Genomic DNA, 22,911 nt, shown 5'->3' with positions numbered 1-22,911 from the left:
TCATTCCAAAATCGAATATTAAAAGCTATTGAAATTTTGAAGTACATTTAAACGGCATTTTTGTAGTCATCAAATGTACTAAGAATTTCTGTATAAGTATTCCTGTTGATGTTTGTTTGAATGTCTACTAGTGTATGGCTAACTTAACCGCTTTACAATCGCCCGCTGCAGTTATACTGCGGCAGGCAGCCGCTCCGGGGCAAACCGATGTAACTATACGTCGGTCGCGAGCAGGAGTTGTAAACACAGCTGACATTCACCCTGGAATGATCATAGAGCCCCTGTGATCCTTCTATATAGGAACACAGGTCTCTATGTTCATTTCACAAGCCACGCCCCCTCACAGTTAAAATCACTCCCCTTGGCTCACATTTAATCCCTTGGCCACACTGTTGACCCCCTTCCCTGCCAGTGTCATTATTACCTTAACAGTGCATATTTATAGCACTGATTACTGTAGTAATGTCACTGCTCCCCCAAAAGTGTCAAAAATGTCAGTCAGGAGTCCGATCTGTCCACTGCAATGCCGCAGTCCCGCTGAAAATCGCAGATCACCGCCATTACTAGTAAAAAAAAAAAAACAATAAAAATGACATAAATCTTTCTCGTAGTTAGTAGACACAATAACGTTAAAAAATTTTGATTTTTAAGAATAGATCCATAGATCTATGGGGACCCTGCTCTATAGGGGATCTATGGGGACCCCTCCCTAAAGGGGGATCTATGGGGAGCATGGCCTGCTCTAAAGGGGATCTTTGGGGGACCCTACTCTAAAGGGGTAGTTATGGGGACCCTGCTCTAAAGGGGGATTTATGAGGACTCTTTTCTAAGGGTGGATCTATGGGAACCCTTCTCTTAAGGGGGATCTATGGGGACCCTGCTCTAAAGGGGGATTTATGAGGACCCTGCTCTCAAGGGGGATCTATGAGGAACCCTTTCTAAGGGGGATCTATGGGAACCCTTCTCTAAAGGGGGATCTATGGGGACCCTGCTCTAAAGGGGGATCTATGGGGACCCTGCTCTAAAGGGGGATCTATGGGGACCCTGCTCTAAAGGGGAATATATGGGGACCCTGCTCTAAAGGGGGATTTATGGGGACCCTGCTCCAAAGAGGGATCTATGGGGCCATAGATCCATCTTTAGAGCAGGCCAGCGTCCCCAAAGCTCCCCCATAGATTCCCCTTTAGAGCAGGCCAGGCAGGGTCCCCCATATATCCCACTTTAGAGCAGGCCAGGCAGGGTCCCCCATATATCCCACTTTAGAGCAGACCAGGCAGGGTCCCCCATATATCCCACTTTATCATGGTATGGGGGGAGGGCACTGTCTCTGACTGCAATGCAGAACATGCATCATGGCATGGGGGGAGGGCACTGTCTCTGACTGCAGTGCAGAACATACATGACATGGGGGGAGGGCACTGTCTCTGACTGCAGTGCAGAACATACATGGCATGGGGGGAGGGCACTGTCTCTGACTGCAGTTCAGAACATACATGGCATGGGGGGAAGGCACTGTCTCTAACTGATGTATGATGTATGCTGCAGTCAGAGACAGTGCCCCTCCCCCCCCATGCCATGTATGTGCCGGCGCTGCAGCCAGAGACAGTGCCCTCCCCCCCTCACATGCCAAAGCCACCCCCCAAGCACACACCTGTTGTAAATCACTTGTTGCACGTCCTCCTCCTGTCTAGACTGCTGAACTGTCTGGACACTTCAAAAAGCAGCTGCCTCCTCTACTCTGACGCTGTAGCTGCTAATCTGAGCCGGCTGTCACACTCACACAGGCAGCTGCAAAGACTGTTTACAGACACCGGTGTCCGTGTACGGACACATTGCCGATCCCTGACCTTGTCTGAGTCTCCTCCTCTTCTCTTTCCGGTACCGCAGACAGTGGTCATAGAGGAGAGGGGGAATTACAATTACATCTACTGCCATCTAGTGGCGGTAGATGTAATTGCGGTAACGCAGCCGAAAGTAGCGGCAATGGCGTTACAGGGAGGAAACGAGTAATCAGTTGGATTACTCGTTACCCTCAAAAGTAACTGCGTTAGGTAACGTCGTTTACTTAAACGCAGTTACTTCGATCACTGCCTATGAGAAGCCTCTCACAGGAGCCAGTGGGGATACTTCTCCCCTTAGCAGGCACATCTGGAAGCCCTGACACCCTAACTAAATAAATCACAGCCCCGCTGTTAGGCAGACAAGGCCCACTATACATTTACCTAGCACCTACCTGTAGGGTGCAACTCCATGTTCAGTTTGTAAAATCATTATTTATACAAATAAACATTTATTAGTAGGTGCACTCATGACACTGGTGTCATCATACATAATGGGTTTTTAAAAGAGACAGCACAGTAGATGATGCTTCTACCAGATTTTTTTTTTCTCTTTAATTGCAATTTTGCATAAAGCCTTACAGAGCAGACAAGGGTTAGTCTATTGAGTTAAATTTTGGTCTTGCTAAATATGTGAACAGCTTCTCCCACTGGCAGGTAATGTAATTATTTATGAAATATTAAAGCGTGAAATAAGTCTATTTGACTACAAACACAATGTACAGTATATATGTATATATATATATATATATATACTGTATATCATTCAGTCCTCAACATAATAGAGTAAATACTGAAACTATGTAAAAAAAATATACATTCCCTTTAAAGTGTGCATAGCCTACTGGGCTTAAGGCTGCATTCACACTTGAGCGTAGCGTTTTTTACCGCGATTTTACCGCGATTTTTACTGCGATTTTACCGCGATTTTTTCAGGCGTTTTTCATTGACATCTATCAAAAACGCTGGTAATCAGCCCAAAAAGAAGCTCATGTACTTTTTTCAGCTACAGGCGTTTTGCAAAACGCTCAGATGTGAACAGGGGCCATTTAAATGAATGGGGTTTTACTTGTTGGGCGTTTTGGAACGTTTTTTTTGAGCGTTTTTGGAGCTGAAAAACACTCAAAAACGCCCATGTGTGAATGGAGCCTAATACTAGGCAGCTTTCACTTAAAGACGTCACAGGATGCAAAAGCACCAAACTGCCTATACCTAAATAAATACCTAGTTCCTTAGGCCCCTTTCATACATGGAGTCCGTTCAGATCCGCCTGTCAGTTTTTTCGGCGGATCTAAATGGATGCCCCATGCATCCCTATGGGGCATCGGATGTCAGCGGAGACATGTCTGCTGACATCTGATCTGATCCAATCCGTCAAAACCGGACGGATGGAAACCCTATTTTCAGGTCAGATGAGAATGGACAGACGGTCAGTTCCTCTCCGATTCCCCCATAGAGATGAATGAGGACCTGACAGCTGTGTCTCCATCTTAGCTGTCATCCTCCTGCTCAGCGGGGGATCAGCAGGTCGATCCCCCACTGAGAAAAAAAGTCCTTCTGGCAGACTCCGTGTGTGAAAGGGGCCTTATCCTTTTTTGTCAACCCTTGTATGCAAACGGTCACAATGACCAAACACTTTAGATTTTTTTTCTCTAGGCAGAACCATGCTATATTAAAAACTTTTACATCCAGAATAATATTTTTTGCCAGAATACTTTTCTTATTTGGGCAAAAATTACTACCATGGATCTATGTCACAAATCTTTTTTCCAACTAAATTTTTACATCTTACAATCATTTTTTTCTCTATTTTGTATAGTTATAAAAATCAGTTTAAATGTTAAACAAAACGTTGAACAGTCACTGCATGTGATAGTGAACTACACATTTACTTTTTAGAATATATTTAAGATAAGGTTTGGAATATTAAAAGCAACCAAGCATGCATAACATCTGGTAATACATGAAGATAAAACACAGCATTGTTAATAAGACTGACCTTTCTATTTACACCCGTTTTTAGCTCCAAGATTTGTAGCTTGTACTAAACTCACAGCATTTCAAGGAAGTGATTTCTATTCCCAATGAAATGTACTGGGCACTTAACCAATCAGTTACGTCATTATAAAATACACTCCCTTTCCCATGGTCACAGTCCCTGGGCTTTAACTAATGATCTCCCAGCACTTTCAATAGTAGACAGTGTGTACAGTTCATTGCAGATTTTAATGCCTAATATTTATAAGCTTTGTAGAGAATCAGGCTTAAGGCAGGGAAAAACTCACAGTTTCTTTAACAAAGTGTCATGTTTAATCCAAAGCATAGTCACAAACAGAAGGAAAATGCCTCTTGTCATAACTCATAAGAAAGTAAACTTCTGCTCTACTGTGCCTTACTGTATCCATGGTCTGACAAAGTCCTTGGTTAGAGTTAAGTGTCCTTTACAAAACAAACTATTGCAGCCAAGTTCAGCTTCAAGCAGCCATGCTCTTTTAGTTGCCTCATTCAAGGAGACACTCTCTCCCCCAAAGCTAGGACCAGCTGCTTTAATAAAAAGACCTAGGCAGAAAACAACAAAATACAGTCCACGTTATTGGGAATCTGTCCCTCCCAGAGCTCTCTCAGACTCCCAGTAAAACCAGCCTCGGAACAGGCTTTACTAACACAGTGTAAAGAACTATCTTTATTTACCATGAACTCTTTGTTGGCATTACCTTAAATTGCAAAACTAAGAATCCGTGGAGAAACATAAATCCCATTGATCACTTTTCCTGCCACTAGACGACCGCCCGCCGCAGATATACTGTGGCAGGCAGCCACTCCTGGGCAAACCGCCGTACATGTACGGCGCTCGCTCTTGTGAGTCAAGGCAGGGAAGCCTAGACTCGTCAGCGGGGAAGCCAGCGCATGTGTCAGGCGGCTCCAATTGCCACCTGACACCCTCAATCTCTCCCCGCTGAGAGAGAAGGACGGTCGGCTGATGTAAACACAGCCGTCCATCCTTCTCCCTGGGATGATCACAGAGACCATCTGATCCTGCTATATAGGCTCGCATGTCTCTATGGTCATTTCTCAAGCCATGCCCTCCCATAGTTAGAATTACTCCCCTAGGCTTATATTTAACCCCTTGATTACCAACAAGTTTAACCCCTTCCCTACCAGTGCCATTATTACAGTAACAGTGCATGTTTTTAGCACTGATTACTGTAGTAATGTCACTGGTACCCCCAAAAGTGTCAGAAATGTCAGTTAGGGGTCCGATCTGTCGCAATGTCGCAGTTCTGCAAAAAATCGCAGATTGCTGCCATTACTAGTAAAAAAAAAAACAAAAAAAAACAATAAAATGACATAAATCTTTTCAGTAGTTAGTAGATGCGATAACTTTTTGCGATTTATTTTACCAAAAATATGTAGCAGAAAACAAATTGGCCTAAAATGTTAAAAAATTTTGATTTTGAAATTTCTTTTTTTTGAGAATGTCATATAGCAGAATGTGAAAAAAATATTGTTTTTTTTTTTTTTTTTTGCAAAATTGTCACTCTTTTTCTGTTTATAGCGCAAAAATAAAAATCGCACAAGTGATCAAATACCACCAAAAGAAAGGTTCTATTTGTGGAAAAAAAAAACAGATGTAAATTTTGTTTAGGTACGCCGTCGCGCATCCATGCAATTGTCCGTTAAAGTAACGCATTGCCGAATCACAAAATAGGTCAGGAAGGGGGTAAAATCTTCTGGGGCTGAAGTGGTTAAAGGGTAATTCCACTTTGATGGCGAAAAAAATAGCAAATAAATAAAAAACAATATAGCGTATACAATTGCGACACAAATCATATTGTAATTGAATGTTAATAAAAAATGACCTTTCCTTTTCAATCTGCAGCTGTTGTAATTTTCTGAAAATGCAATGCAATATGACTACCTGGAGGTGTTCTATACACAGAATGTGTACTGACCACACCCCAGAAACATAATTTGCTGCTTGTGTGATTTGCTAACCAATCTTCACAGAAGTCTGCCTAAGATACAAGTCAGATTTCTGGCATCCCCTGTAACAAAAATGTCATTTTTGGGGAGATACTCCCTATAGGAACACGTCTAAAGTTATGCAGGCCCAGCAGCTTTCCTCATTAGAGCTTTGCAGTTGCTACAGCTGATTGATAATTATGAAACCCCTCCCATTAGACCCATTCAGCACAGAGGAACAAACAATGATTTCTTCAGAATAAAGCCCCGTACACATGCGTCAAAAATTGGCAGGGAATTTTCGGCCAACGTCCGATCTGCCGATTTTCGGCTTGTTAGTATGATGCTCCCGACAACCGACTCCGACTTTTCGGCCGAAAAAAATCTGGTGTGCAGACTATAAAATTTTTGTTGGCCGTCAACACAACGGCCGATTTTCGTGCAGTCAGTACAGATTTTGACAGGGAAAAATCTGATGAGCAAGTCTGGGCATGCTCAGTGAAGAAAAAACACAAAGAAAACAAACCAACACATGACATCACTTCTGAAGTAGAATTTTGTTGGCCGAGAAAATTTGTGTGCAGTCTAGGCACATTCCAACAAAACACAACTTGGACAAAAGTCGGACGATCAGTCGGCCGATAATCGCTGCGTGTGTACGAGGCTTAACAAAAGGTAGGAATCTGCAACAAAGTTTGTACAATACCTGCAATGTACAGAGATCACCCAGAGGGGAATGTTTTTTTCTCACCAAAGAGGAGTTACGCTTTAACTGATTTCACAGGCACGCCACTACATATCCCCCCTCTGCTCAAACATGGGGAGTTGAGCACCCTGGGCAATCAAACTGTAAACTCTGGAGAAGGCATCAGCATTAGCTTGTTGGCTACCTGGTCTATGTTCTATTATAAATTTGAAATTCTGTAGAGCCATCCGGTAACTCTTGCAATTTCTCCTTATTTTGAGCCATCCACTTTGAGAACCTAAACTGTAGCGACTGGGAGTACCTTGTGAGTGTGACTGGGAGTTCCTTGCGACTGAAGGTACCGTACAACTGCGACAGGGAGTTTCTTGCGACTGAGAGTACCGTGCGACTGGGAGTGTGACTACGACTGGGAGTTTCTTGCGACTGAGAGTACCGTGCGTCTGTGAGTTTCTTGGGACTGCGACTGGGAGTTTCTTGCGACTGAGAGTACTGTGCGACTGGGAGTAACTGGGTGTCTGGGAGTACCTTGCGACTGGTTGTAACTCACGACTGGGAGTAACCGCGTGACTTGGTGTACCGTCGGCTGGGAGTTACCGAGTGTCTGGGTGTACCTTGCGACTGGGAGTAACCCTGTGACTAGGTGTACCTTGCAACTGCGAGTAACCTTAGGGACCGGAAGGAAACTTAGCGACTGGGTGTAACCCTAGAGACTGGGTATAAACTTAGCGACCGGGTGTAACCTTAGTGACTAGGAGCAACCTCAGCAACTGGAAGGTACTGTAGTGACTGGGACCAGGAATACCTTGTGACTGGTGAGTACCGTAGGCGACTGGTGGTGAGTACTGTAGGCGACTGGTGAGTACCGTAGGCGACCAGTGAATAGCTAGGGTTAGTACCAGGGGAGATAGAGGTAGGGTAGGTAACGAATAGCAAGTCGTATACTAATTATCCCCATATAGTAGAGGGTAATAATGTCCGACAGGATTGGGGATGCCACTCAGTGCACTTCTTGCTGCATGTATGCGTTCCTTGATGAACCAATCGAGGGCGAATACTGCTGTGCAAGATGTGAGCGACTTGTTTCTCTGGAAGCCCAGATCCTGGATCTAGAAAAAAAGTGGCAACATTGCATAGAATCAACAACCTGGAAAGGAGCTTGGACAATACCCAGCAGGTGATGGCAGGGGCCAGCATATAGGAGGGTGGAGAAGAGGAGACAAGAACACCAGAGGTAGGCAGTTGGGTGACAGTTAGAAGGAGGGGACGGGAGCTAGGGAGGCCAGTCCTGAGTTGGTGCACCCCAACAAATATGCTAAGTTGCATGACAGTGGGGATATCAGCTCAGGGGTGGCAGTGATGGAGCATGTGCCCTCTCCCAGCTGCCAGGGGAGCGGCAGCTCCAGGAAGGAGGGGGGGCCGAGATTCAGGACAGGTTGTGGTAGTGGGGGTCTCAATTATCAAGAGGACAGAAAGGGCAGTCTGTCAAAACTTGGGCGGGGATTATTGGACGGGGCTGGGGAGGACCCAGCCGTCATGGTGCATGTAGGCACCAATGACCAAGTAAGAGGAAGGTGGAGGATCCTAAAAAATGATTTTAGGGACTTAGAGAATAGATTGAGGAATAGGACCTCCAAGGTGGTTTTCTCTGAAATACTGCCTGTACCTCGAGCCACACCAGAGAGGCAGAAGGAAATTATTGAACTGAACAAGTGGCTGAGGAATTGGTGTAGGAAGGAGGGGTTAAGGTTCCTGGAGATCTGGGCTGACTTCTCAGTCGGTTACAGGCTCTTTAGTAAGGACAGGCTGCACCTTAATGGGGACGGTACAGCTCTATTGGGGAGAAAGATGGCCACAAAGTTGGATGGGCTTTTAAACTAGGAGTTGGGGGGAAGGGCTCAGAGGTAGAGTCAGTCAGGGGGGAGTTAAGGACAGAAGGTATTATTGGGGTAAGCAGCAACATCATGTCCCTAACGTCTACAATTGGGGGGAGGCTGTGCGGACAAACCTCAGACCAAACAAAAATAAAATTGAGCACTATTCCCTATCAACTTCCATAAAACTAAGAGGGGTATATGCAAATGCCAGGAGCCTAGCTAATAAAATGGATGAGTTGGAACTGTTAGCACATGAGGAGGACATAGACCTTTTGGGAATAACAGAAACTTGGTTTGATCCCTCGCACAACTGGTTGGTCAATATCCAAGGGTATTCTGTGTATAGGAAGGACAGGGAAGGAAAAAGAGGGGGAGGGGTATGTCTCTATGTCAAGAATAATGTAAGGGTGGTAGAGAGGAGTGATGAGTACAGAGTTAGAATCCGTGTGGGTAGAACTCCATAGGAAAGAAGTAAAGGGAAAAGTAATTGTGGGGGTTTGTTATAGGCTACCCAACCAAAGGGAGGAGGTAGAGCTGGAATTTATATCACTGTTGGGTAAGGCGCAGGGGCGTACCTAGAGCATTTGGCACCCGGGGCGGATCCTATACCTGGCACCCCCCCCCCCCCCCCAGGCGATGAACTGCCCATTGACGTGTCACGTGTAAAATGTATGGAGACCCCCTTTTACATTACACAGCCCCCGTTCCCCTGGACCCCTTTACATTACACGGCCCCCTTACCCCTGGACACCTTTACATTACACAGCCCCCGTACCCCTGGACCCCTTTATATTACACAGCCCCCTTACCCCTGGACCCCTTTACATTACACAGCCCCCGTACCCCTTTACATTACAGAGCCCCTGGACCCCTTTACATTACACAGCCCCCCCATTGGAACCCTTTACATTACACAGCCCCCATCTCCCCATTGGAACCCTTTACATTACACAGCTCCCACCCCCCCATGGAACCCTTTACATTACACAGCCCCCCAATAGAACCCATTACATTACACAGCCCCATCCCCCATACAACCCTTTACATTACACAGCCCCCCAATATAACCCCTTTACAATACAAAGACCCTACCAATAGAACCCCTCTACAATAAATCCCCCCATAGAACCCCTATACAATACAAAGCCCCCCATAGAACCCCTATACAATACAAAGCCACCCTCCCCCCAAAAAAGAACCCCTTTAAAATACAAAACCCCCCCCAAAGAACCCCTTTACAATACAAAGCCACCCTCCCCAGAAGAACCCCTTTACAATACAAAGCCACCCCCCCAAAGAACCCCTTTACAATACAAAGCCCCCCCTCCAAAGAACCCCTTTACAATACAAAGCCACCCCCCTCAAAATAACCCCTTTACGATACAAAGCCCCCCCTCCGAAGAACCCCTTTACAATACAAAGCCCCCCCCTCCAAAGAACCCCTTTACAATACAAAGCCCCCCTCCAAAGAACCCCTTTACAATACAAAGCCACCCCCCCCACCAAAGAACCCCTTTACAATACAAAGCCCCCCCCCTGCAAAGAACCCCTTTACAATACAAAGCCCCCCCGCAAAGAACCCCTTTACAATACAACCCCCGCCCCCTCCAAAGAACCCCTTTACAATACAAAGCCCCCCTCCAAAGAACCCCTTTACAATACAAAGCCCCCCTGCAATGAACCCCTTTACAATACAAAGCCCCCCCTGCAAAGAACCCCTTTACAATACAAAGCCCCCCCCTGCAAAGAACCCCTTTACAATACAAAGCCCCCCCGCAAAGAACCCCTTTACAATACAAAGCCCCCCCCCCCTGCAAAGAACCCCTTTACAGTACAAAGCCCCCCCCCCCGCAAATAACCCCTTTACAATACAAAGCCCCCCCCCTCCAAAGAACCCCTTTACAATACAACCCCCGCCCCCCTACCTTTTTAGGAGGAGAGCGGAGGAGGAGGAACTGTTTACAGCAGAGGATGTGAGAGAGACTCACTGTCACTCCCGAGCCCTGAATACACAGCGATCGGCGCCTCGGCGGGAACTGCAGAAGTTACTGTGCTGGTTAATGAGCAGGTGATTGGTTGATAGGCGGTCCTAGCAACCAATCGCCTTCTCATTAACCAGCACAGTAACTTCTGCAGTTCCCGCCGAGGCGCCGATCGCTGTGTATTCAGGGCTCGGGAGTGACAGTGAGTCTCTCTCACATCCTCTGCTGTAAACAGTTCCTCCTCCTCCGCGGCGGAAGCAGTCTGGCGGCCGGCCCCGGGTGTCACCCTGATCTTCCCTGACACCCCCCTAATGTGTGGCACCCGGGGCGGACCGCCCCCCCGCCCCCCCTATTGGTACGCCACTGGTAAGGCGGCAAGGCTGGGAACAGTCATCATATTAGGGGACTTCAATTATTCTGACATTGACTGGGAAGAGGGGTCTGCACACTCACTTAAGGCCCGTCTATTAAAGGACAAGGTCATGTCTCAGTTGGTGGATTCTCCCACTAGAAAGAATGCAGTGCTGGATCTATTAATTACTAATGACCCAGACCTAATCTTAGATGTAGGATTCCAGGACAACTTGGGTTCTAGCAATCACAGGATGATCTAATTTAGTGTAAATCACAATATAGCAAGGCAAGAAGGGAACATAAGAACCCTAAACTTCAGAAGGGCAAACTTTCCCAAACTGTGCTCAATGATATAGGAAATAAACTGGGACCAAACCCTAGGAACACTGACTATGGAGGAAAAATGGGAATGCTTTAGGAACATATTAAACAAATGCATCTCACAGTGCATTCCATTGGGAAATAAATTTAGACGAGCGAAAAACAAACCTGGCTGGCTAAACCATAATGTAACTAAAGTTATTCAGGAAAAAAAAAAAAAAGATATTCAAGAAATATAAATCGGAGGGCACATTATCAGCCTTCCAGCAATACAAGGAATCAAATAAGAAATGGAAATATGAAATCAAAATGGCTAAAATCAACTTCGAGAGACAAATAGCGGAGGATAGTAAAAAGAACCCTATTCTTGAAATATATCAACAGCAAAAAAACAAGGTCAGAGCATGTTGCACACATAATTAACGATGTTGGGAGGATGGTTACAGAGGACACTGAAAAGGCAACTGTGCTTAATGTTTTTTTCTCCTCTGTCTTTATACAGAAAGAGGAGGGGTACACTAACCATGACTGTATGGTTAGCAGTACTTCACTGAACTTGCCGCTATGGCTAACAGAGGGTGAAATCAGGGAAAGACTGGATAAAATTAACACAAGTAAATCACCAGGCCCGGATGGCATACATCTGAGAGTACTCAAAGAGCTCAGTAATGTTATATCTACACCACTGTTCCTGATCTTTTTTGACAGTATTTTGATAGGAACTGTACCAGATGATTGGAGGAAAGCTAACGTGATACCGATATTCAAAAAAGGCATATCCTGGGAAATTATAGGCCGGTAAGCCTGACATCATAAGTATGTAAACTTCTGGAAGGGATGATAAGGGACAATATCCAAGAGTTTGCTAAAGAAAACAACATCATCAGCAGTAATCAGCACGGGTTTACAAAAGGGCTTTCTTGTCAAACCAATCTGTTAACATTCTACGCAGAGGTGAGCTGTGAACTAGATAGGGGGGGGACAAGTGGATGTGGTGTACCTGGATTTTGCTAAGGCGTTTGATACAGTTCCCCACAAAAGCTTAATTTATAAAATAAGGTCTGCAGGCATCGACCACAAGGTTTGCTCTTGGATACTTGGATACAGAACTGGTTAAAGGGGCGTGTCCAAAGGGTGGTAATTAATAACATGTACTCAGACTGGTCTGGGGTGGTGAGTGGGGTCCCCCAAGGCTGAGCCCTGGGACCAATTTTGTTCAATTTATTCATAAATAGCATTGAGGATTGAATCATTAGTTCGATCTCAGTTTTTGAAGATGACACAAAAGTGGCCAGGCAATAACTTCACATTGTGAGGCAGAAATCTTACAGAATGACCTGAACAAAATAACAGAGTGGGCAAATATATGGCAAATGAGGTTTAATGTGGAGAAGTGTAAGGTATTGCACTTGGGGACTAAAATCATTAAGGCACAATACACTCTAGGGGGGGAACCTCTGAGGGAATCAAAAATGGACAAAGATCTGGGAGTCCTAGTAGAAGATCGACTTAGCAATAGCATGCAATGTCAAGCTGCAGCTGCCAAAGCCGGCAGAATATTAGCATGCATAAGGAAGGGGATGTATTCCAGAGATAAAACTAAAATCCTACCACTTTATAAAACTCTGGTCCGACTGCATCTGGAATATTCTGTCCAGTTCTGGTCGCCAGTCCTCAGAAGGGGGATGTGTTGGAGCTGGAGAGAGTCCAGAGAATGGCATCAAAACTAATTAGGGGATTGGAGGACCTTAATTATGAAGAGTGCCTGCAAGCACTTGATTTATTCTCCCTAGAGAAGAGACACCTGAGAGGGGACATGATAGAGATTTACAAATACCTCAACGGTGATCTCGACATAGACAAAAAACTTTTCAGTCGCAAGGAATGCATGAGGACACAAGGCCATACAATCTGATTAGAGGAGAAGCGTTTTAACATCAGGCTACGCAGGGGGTTCTTTACAGTAAGGGCTACAAGACTGTGGAATTCTCTACCACAAATGGTATTAACTGCGGGGAGTATGGCTACATTTAAAAGACTCTTGAACGTACATCTCAAGGATCAAAACATTCACGGGTATGGGAAATGATTACGGCCACACACACCTACACAGGTTGAACTGGATGGACTATTGTCTTTATTCAACCTTAACTACTATGTATGTAACTATGTAACAATGTGAAAGAAGTTTGTTTGAAAACTTTGCAAATTTATTAAAACTAAAAATGGAAAAAAATCACATGTAGTATTGTAAGTATTGTAAGTATGTAAGTGTTCACAGCCCTTGCTCAAAACTTTGTGGAAGCACCATTGGCACCAATTACAGCCTCAAGTCTTTTTGAGTATGATGCTACAAGCTTGGCACAACAATTTTTTGGGCAGTTTCTTCCATTCTTCTGTGAAGGCCTCTCAAGTTCCATCAGGTTAGATGGGAAACGGCGGTGCACAGCCATTTTCAGATCTCTCCAGAAATGTTCAATCAGGTTCAAGTCTGAGCTCTGGCTGGGCCAAATTTACTTTACAATACATTTACAGAGATGAACCGTAGCCACTCCTTTGTTATCTTGGCTGTGTGCTCAGGGTCTTTGTCCTGTTAAAAGATGAACCTTTGCCCCAATCTGCGGTCCCCAGAGCGTTTTGGATCAGGTTTTCATCAAGGATGTCTCTTGCTGCATTCATCTTTCCCTTGATCCTGACTAGTCTCCCAATTCCTGCCGCTGAAAAACTTCCCCACAGCATGATGTTGCCACCACCAAGCTTCACTGTAGGGATAGTATTGGCCAGGTGATGAGCGGTGCCGGGTTTCCTCCAGACATGACGCTTGCTATTCAGACCAAACAGATCAATCTTTGTTTTATCAGACCAGAGAATTTTCTTTCTTATGGTCTGAGAGTCATTCAGGTGCCTTGTGGCAAACTTCAGGCAGGCTGTTATGTGCCTTTTACTAGGGAGTGGCTTCCGCCTGGCCACTCTACCATACTGGCCTGATTTGTGGAGTGCTGCAGAGATGGTTGTTCTTCTAGAAGGTTCTCTCTCCACATTTATGGATGATGGAGGCCACTGTGCTCATTCAATCTCACCTCTAATGCTGCAGCTATTTTTCTGTACCCTTCCCCAGATCTGTGCTTCCATACAATCCTGTCTTGGAGGTCTACAGGCAATTCCTTGGATTTCATTGCTTGGTATGTGCTCTGATATGCACTGTTAACTGTGGGCCCTTTTATAGACAGGTGTGTAAATCATGTCCAATCAACTCAATTTACCACAGATGGACTCCAATCAAGTTTTAGAAGCATCTCTAGGATGATCAGTGGAAACAGGATGCACCTGGGCTCAATTTTGAGTGTCATGGCAAAGGCTGTGAATACTTATGTACATGTGATTTTGTTGTTTCATTTTTAATAAATTTGCAAAGATTTCAAACAAACTTCTTTTACATTGTCATTATGGGGTATTGTTTGTAGAATATTGAGGAAAATAATGAATTGAACCTATTTTGGAAAAAAGCTGTAACACAACAAAATGTGGAAAAAGTGAAGCGATGTGAATACTTTCCAGATGCACTGTATCTTTGTTCAACAGGGGTCAGTTTTCTGCTTAAGAATGCTATGGGGTGTTCCTCCCCATTCACAACTTGGGAAAACACTGCACCTAATTCCACTTCTTACACATTTGTCTGCACCATAAATTCCTGTGTAAAATCCAAAGTAATTGACACAGGGCTGTTTTTTGGTTTTGGAAAGCTTTCTCAGCTTCTGGGGGTCCAAGTTATCACTGAGGACTTCCCCACCTTGGTAAGATCTGTAAGGGGAGCAGCCAACATAGCAAAATTCAGAACAAACCTTCTATAATTGCCTATTAACCCCAAAAAGGCTATCACCTGTTTTTTTTTTTTAAATGTCTTCGCCAACTTACTATCTCCCTGCCAATTATGTATCCCCTTAATCCCACAGCACACTTCTTAAGATTGGTGGTCAGACTCTCAACACGGAGGGCATTAACCACAGCCTGTATCTTAGTCTACACTACACCATCTCTCCTGGTCTACACTAGAAATGACCACGTCATCTAAATATACAGATGCATAGGCTTGGTGGGGTTTAAGGACGTGATCCATTATCCATTGAAAAGTAGCTGGTGCCCCATGTAGGCCAAATGGCATCCTCTTATACTGCCAGTGCCCCTCAGGAATAGAGAAGACTGTCTTCTCTTTAGCACGTTCTGTAAGTGGTATTTGCCAAAACCCCTTTGTAATGTCCAGGGTGGTGATATACGGAGCATGTCCTAGACACGCATTTAGCTCATCTACCTTGGGCATTGGATAAGCGTCAAATTTTAACACCTCATTTAACTTTTGAAAATCATTACAAAATCGGATGCTGCCATCTGGCTTGGGAATAAGGACGACTGGACTATACCACTCACTATGTGATTCCTCTATTACATCAAGATCCAACATCCTCCTTATCTCCTCTGCGACTACTTAGCGCCAAGCTTCTGGGATGCGATATGGTTTTAATTTAAAGTGATTGTAAACAATTACCTTGTAAAACAACCCATTCAGATTAAAATAGAAATTAAATGCACAACATGTTTGTATAGATATAAAAAAAAAAAACGTAAATCATTTTTTTCCCTTTTTTAAAAGTGATTATTTTTCATACAAGTACATGGTACAGCAGGCACATATCAAGAATATGAAGTGTTGGGGTAACAAACACTTTAACTGTCACCCTTGGCTTGGTGACAATATCATGCTTTTTCATTAAAGTTAACCCTGGTAAATAAAAAAAGAATTCTCTATTTCTTAGCAGAAATTCATTTGTTTTTTTTTTGTTTTTGGCTTACTGGCAGTGCCTCAACGATTTCTATCCCAGGTACCTTAGAAGAACTTCTGTGAAAATAACAAAAAGAGGGCGCACCGACCTTGTGCATTACCCAAATGGAGTTTTAGTAAAATAAAGTAGAAAGAGATTTACTCACAAACACAAAAATCTTAAAAGCGTATCAGTCCACAACGGACACACAGCAGCCAGGTCACCAAGACAGTCTCCAACACACCCGAGGACCTTCCAAATGGCTGAAACATTTTGAGGGGAGATCCCCTCTTCCTCAGAGCCAGCCACCTTAAAATAATTTGCAGCAGTCATGGCCAAGGGCACTAGGACCATAAGGGACTCACTGTTATTTCAGGGCTTCGCCAGAAATTTACTCTGCACTGTAGGTACCAGCACGAGTATTCTGTCACCAGAGTTAAAGGTTCAGATTTTGGCCGAACAGTTCTTTACTCTAGCCTGAGCCTGCTGAGCCTGTTGTAAGTGTGATTTAACAATGGGCATCACTTTTCAATCCAGTCCTGCATTTGAGCAATATGTTCCACAACAGTTTTGAGTGGGGTTGTCTCTTGTTCACAGGTCTCTTTTGCTATATCTAACAGGCCCCTCAGATGTCAGCCATACAAGAACTCAAAAGGGATGAAGCTGGTGGAGGCTTGTGGTACCTCCCATAAAACAAATGAGGTAAGGCAAAAGGCAGTCCTAGTCTCTTCCATCTGCCGCTCTCACTTGCTTTAACATTCCTTTCAGATTAATTTTAAACAACTTACACAATTCTTTAGTGACCTTCGACATCAAGGATATGTAGTGATCAGTTAACAGCTCCCGAAGAATACCTTCGCGTGAAAATATAAGAGAAAGCTCTTTAGTAATACTCTTGGCTGAGGGGTTCTTTAAGGGGATTGACTCTGAGTACCGGGAGGCATAGTCCTAGAAAACTAAGATATAGTGGTGCCTCCTGGTGAACTTAATCAAGAGACCCACTATATCCATGACAATCCTGTCAAAGGGCAAGTCGTTGATGGGTAAAGGAACCAGTGGACTCTGGAAATGGGAGATTGGAGCAGTGAGCTGACAAACTGGGCATGATTTACAATACAATTTTATATCTTTGTATAAGCCTGCCCAATAAAACCTTTGCAATATTCGTTCTTTAGTTTTATCTACCCCCAGATGTCCAGTACATGAGAATGTGCCATGTCCAGTACGATGCATCTATGGGGTTGTGGTACTAGCAACTGTTCCAGTCTCTCTTTCTGTATTTTATCCAGTCTGTATAACAGGTAATTTTCCACAGCAAAATGAGATGGCTCTTGGGGCACCACATTTACAACTTTTTCCTGTTCTTTTGCCTGGGTTAAAATGAGGTCCCTAAGCTGGGCCCTGCCAAACCTATCCTGGGTTGTGGGCAGGCGTGGCAGGTTTATCTCTGGTGGTTGGTTCTCGGTGTCCCCTGCAAGGACCCCCAGGGGAATGTTTGCAGACTCTTTCTCCTCATACCACTCCTCCAGTAGTTCTGGGCAGCAGGAGTCTGATCCAGCTGGGAGCCTTGTTCCCTTGACATTTCCCCATTAATCCCAGAAAAAAGGGAAGTCTCACCCAATGACAGCTTTATACATTAGATTTCGGACCACTTCCACTTCATGGTCCCTGGTGCCACAGGCAGATTCAAAAGACACAATGGCCATGGGGTAGAACTTGGAAGCCCCATAAATACAAACAACCCCCATTAGCTGTTGCTGAAATCTGTGGGGGTTCACCAGACTGGCCTACTCTAGAGTGACTAGACTGCCAGAATTCTGCAAGGCAGTCATCTTGCAACCGTCCACTTTAACAACACAAATATGTTTCTCGGTGCTGTCTGGCTGTTGTGGAGCGCCTCCTGGGGTAGCAACAAAGGAGCTTTGCTGGATCATACTGCAATCCATAGGATCCTGGTTTAGTGGACAACTGGTGGCAAGTTGCCCCATATTTTACCATATAAAGATTGGAGTGCATATATTATGGGGTCACTATCTTTGTTTGCATTTTGGATTGTGAACTGCAATCTATGTACTTTTTCAACACTTTGTATCACACATCATAATTTATTTTATTTTTTGATTTAGTACTTTACTTGACTAGTTTTGAGCACAGAGCACCTAAGCTGGGCTACACTTTTTTTTGATAGCGCGGCTCTTTCCTGCTATAGTTTAGTCGTAGTCATGTACAGGGGTACATGTGTTGGTCTGCAGCTGTTTTCTTTTTTTTTTTTTGTTAATTTCAGAAACACTAAGGCTGGGTTTACACATATGTGAATTGGATGCGGGTTTCACTGCATCCAATAAACATGACAGGCGAGGATGACAGGCTTTCTGAGGAACCTGTTCACACAAGTTCGAGGTGGCCATGGTCTGGATTGCAGAAGGGTTTTGTGTGTTAGGGTCCAGTGCAGGTGCCAATTCAGGCAAACATTTGGACCAGAATCGTACCTGAACCGATGAACAGACGTGCATCGGACCCCAGGCACGAATCTGCAGCCGCACATATATGAACCCGGTCCTAATAGGACCACAAACATAGGTATGTTGTATAAAATATACAGTATATGTTTTAAAGTTTCCCTATGTATGGTGTATGCCTTCCTTGCAGAAGATTTGTAATTGGATTTAAAACCCATAAACCCATATACGCAGCCTCATCAGAGACCTTCAATGCAACCTCATTAGTGCCCATAAATGCAGCCTCATCATAGGATGCATTGATGGGCACTGAAGAGGCTGCACTGATGGGCACTGATTAGGCTCCAGTGATGGGCACTGATGAGACTGCACTGATGGGTGCTAATATGCTGCACTGATGAGGCTGCACTGATATGCTGCATTGATGGGCAATGATAAGGCTGCACTGATAGGCACTGATAAAGTTGTTTTTGTTAATATCTATAGGGGGTAGGGGTTGGGTGGGGAAACTGGTGGCGAGTAACTCGTAAGGCCTGGCTAGTAAGAATGAGCTTTATGTTCGAGTCAAACGTACGTTCAACTCAAACATCTGGTGGTCATGTGTTCACTGAACACACAAACACCTGGGGCGCTCAGTGGGAACTTTGCCCGCTGACAAGCGCCCCATAATCCACTGCATAATTGCAGTGCATTGAATGCTTGTGATTGGCCAAAGCATGCACCTGACTTTTATGCTTTCACCAATCACAGCACACTGCCCTGTCAGAGCCATGATTGGCCAAAGGCAGGGTGCCTTTAGCCAATCATTGCTCAGGGGCAATGTCCACGCCCCTACAAAATAAAGCTGCTGCTTACACTGCAGCCATGTATAGTGTGTGACAATAGAGATCAGGCAGGTAGTTAGTGGATAGTGTGTTCAGTCAGTGTAGTGTACAGGCATACTCCACTTTTAAAATGTATGGATATATTGTAGTCCTGGATGTATGGATATGTTGTATGGATATGTTGTAGTCCTGGATCCCCTCTAGAGTTTTGTTTCCCTGTCACTTATGGTTCGTGAGCAGTGCCATGTCAAGCTGACAAAGATTTCCCATAGATGCCAATGTCATAGTTGCCAACATTTGAAAAAAAAAATCCAGGGACACTTTGCAGCACAGCTATCAATTACCACACCCACTTCCCTGAAGCTCCGCCCACTCTGCATAATTAATATTCGCCTACTTATCATCAGATTATTGGGTCTACTCAATAAAGAGAGAATTACAGGAAATTAAAGAGGGAATTTTCAAATTCAAAGCCAAAGTAGCAGAGCTGGAATAATTCTCCCATTCAGCTGCACTAAAATTCTCATCACAATTCCCTGCAATTATAAAGTGTCAAATGTGCTCAGGTGTGACCATTCAAAAAATGTAATATGTAAATATAAATAAAGCACAAGGTGTAAATAAGTACGATAAAACCTAATTATACCATCTGTACTTATTTACACCTTGCACTTTATTAATATTTACATATTACATTTTTTTGTATGGTCACACCTGAGCACATTTGACACTTTATTCACATGTCATGTTACCAAATATTTTTGCACATAAGATTGTTGCTTTCATCCTACCTACCTTTATGTCTGTGAATGTGTCTTCACTCTCGAGGGGGTCCTTCTCTGCTGTGGTGATCCGTGCCGAGAACGAGTGACTTTGATTTAAAAATGGCGCCAGGCAGCGCCATTATGTAACCGACTGAGCTTGTACAAGCTTTCCTGAGCCCGGCAGGTGTCGGAACAGTGCATGCGCAGTTACGATGTCGGCCCGCAACCATTTTTTTTTTTAGGGGTAACGGGCATTTACGGGCAGCCGGTTAACAGGCACTTGCAGGGAGCAGTGCCATGTCAAGCTGACCAATATTTCACATAGGCGCCAATGTTAGACAGGGAGCAGTACCATGTCAAGCTGACCAATATTTACCATAAATGCCAATGTTAAAGACAGGGAGCAGTGCCATGTCAAGCTTACCAAGATTTCCCATAGACGTCAATGTTAAAGACAGGGAGCAGTGTCATATCAAGCTGATCAATATTTAGCATAGATGCCCATGAGCACTGAAAGCTGAAAATTGGTCTGGGCAGGAAGGGGGTGAAAGTGCCCTGTATTGTAAGTGGTTAAGGGGAACCCTATGACAGAATTTAAAAAACAAAAACAGCGTGTGGTCCCCCCAAAATCTAAACTAGGCTCTTTGGGTCTGGTATAGATTTGAAAGGCAATGCCACATCAAAATGAAAAAAAAAAAAAATGGCGTGGGCCCCCCCCCCCCAAAATCCATACCAGGCCCCTTGGGTCTGCCATTTTTTTTTCATTTTTTCTTAATCTGTATTGCGGGGAGGCGGCAATACATTAATGCCCCGAGCAAGTTTAACCACTTTTGGACCGGAAGATTTTCCCCCTTAATGACCAGGCCATTTTTTGCAATTCGGCACTGTGTTAATTTAACTGGCTATTGCGCAGTCGTGCAACGCTGTACCCAAAAAAAATTGAAGTCCTTTTTTCCCACATATCAAGCTTTCTTTTGGTGGTAATTTGATCACCTGTGCGATTTTTATTTTGACATATCTGAAAAAAACAAAACAATATTTTTCATTCTACTACATAACATTCCCAATAAAAAAAAAAATTTAAAAATCAGATTTTTTCATTATTTTAGGCCAATTTGTATTCTGCTACATATTTTTGGTGAAAAAAATCACAATAAGTGTATTTTGATTGGTTTGCGCAAAGGTTATCGCGTCTACAAACTTGAGGAAAGATTTACGTCATTTTTATTTATTTATTTTTTACTAGTAATAGCGGTGATTAGCAATTTTTAGCGGGACTGCGACAATGCAGACAAATTGGACCCCTTATTGACATTTTTGACACTTTTGGGGGGACCAGTGACATTGCTACAGTAATCAGTGCTAAAAATATGCACTGTTACTGTAATAATGACACTGGCAGGGAATGGGTTAACCCAGGGGCGATCAAAGGGTTAAATGTGAGCCTAGGGGGTGTTTTCTAACTGTGAGGGGGGTGGGCTTTTGGAATCAACACAGAAACCTGTGTTTCTAAATAGGAGGAACACAGGAGCTCTGCATTGATTCCTGAGAGAACAACGGTCTGCTTTGTTTGCAACTGCCGACCTGCCTCCCTGCCGCCGTTTATAGATGCCGACTGGTCAGGGAGTGGTTAAATTACATTTTTTCTGTAGCACCCTCCTAGTCAGGTGCTAGTTAAAAGCATTTGGGTTGCTCTCCTGCTTATCAGTGAGCAGGATTTCTAGTTAGGCCTGTTACATGTGTCTAGGTGTGATTCACTTGGTCTGAGAGAGTGTACTCAATGTATCCAATAGGGGAGCCTGTTGGACAGTGGAGGAAACCCAGCCAGTGACACACAGGCTTTTGTGGCACTCCCATTTGGAGGGAACAACTTTGGTGCATCCTGGGATTTACCATAGAAGCCAAGGGCACATGTGACAGGGCGTCTTTGGCGGGAAGCAGAGTCCCAGGAGGAGGGTGACAGCCGTCTCTCCTCCTGTCAGCAAGGAAAGTGGTTGCAGACAATCGGCCTGGGGAACCAGATTGTGGTGCTGAGCTAAGAGGTCCAGGATGCTGACGGCAGAGGTGAAGGCAGAGCTCACTGAGGAAAAGCAGTGTCATTGAGTACCAGGGAGCCTGCTGGGGGTCTGCCCAGGAAGAGGACCACTCCAGAGAGGTCAGAGGACAAGAGCTAGCACACACGGTCAGTGAGAAAGGGGGTGCCAAGATTTAACAGACTGTTGCTATGGGTAACCAAATTTAAGCAGCTCCCATGGGGGCAGTTCTACATTTCCTTTAGAAATGTCAGTATTGCTGCAGCAGGCTACATACATCGTACAGATACGCCACTTGTACGGCACATTAAGGGGACCCCAAGGCACGATATTTAATTTTTCATTTTTATTGCTTCACTTTAAGCATCATTAAAATCACTGAGCCTTTAACCTCTTTCAGACCGCCCGCAGCAGATATACTGCGGCAGACTGGCCCTCCTGGGCGAAGCAAAGTAGCCCTACGTCAGTCGTGCGCCAGCAGCTAAGGCGCGAGCCGCTGGCGGCTTGCTCCCACCCCCTCTCAGCAGTGGGGACTCTGATGCACAGGGCTGGTGGCTCCGATTGCCGCCAGCCATCTGTGATTGCTCCCCACTGACAGAGAAGGACGGGCAGCTGTTGTAAACACAGCTGACTGTTCTTCTCTCTGGAATAATCACAGAGCGCCTGTGATCCTGCTATATAGGATCAACAGGTCTCTGTGATCATTTCACAAGTCACACCCCCTACAGTTAGAAACACGCCCCTAGGTACATATCTAACCCTTTGATCACCCACACTGTTAACCCATTCGCTGCCAGTGTCATTATTAGAGTAACAGTGCATATTTTTAGCACTGAAGTGTAAAAAATGTCAGTAAGGGGTCCGATTTGTCTGCATTGTCGCAGTCCCGCTAAAAATCGCAGATCGCCACCATTACTAGTAAAAAAAAAAAACATTAAAAATGACATAAATCTTTCCCATAGGTAGTAGACGCAAT

General features: G+C 44.5%; 1 protein-coding gene across 1 annotated transcript in view; it reads right to left on the bottom strand.

Annotated features, from left to right (window-relative positions):
- Positions 1 to 22,911, bottom strand: part of LOC309550553 (uncharacterized protein) — a 161,070-nt gene that overhangs the window by 45,577 nt on the left and 92,582 nt on the right. The gene's annotated exons all lie outside the window — the stretch shown is intronic.

This window comes from Pelophylax lessonae (genome assembly GCF_965119305.1).
Source record: "Pelophylax lessonae genome assembly, chromosome: 3".
NCBI classification, from domain to species: domain Eukaryota; kingdom Metazoa; phylum Chordata; class Amphibia; order Anura; family Ranidae; genus Pelophylax; species Pelophylax lessonae.
This window is presented reverse-complemented; position numbering and strand designations above follow the sequence as displayed.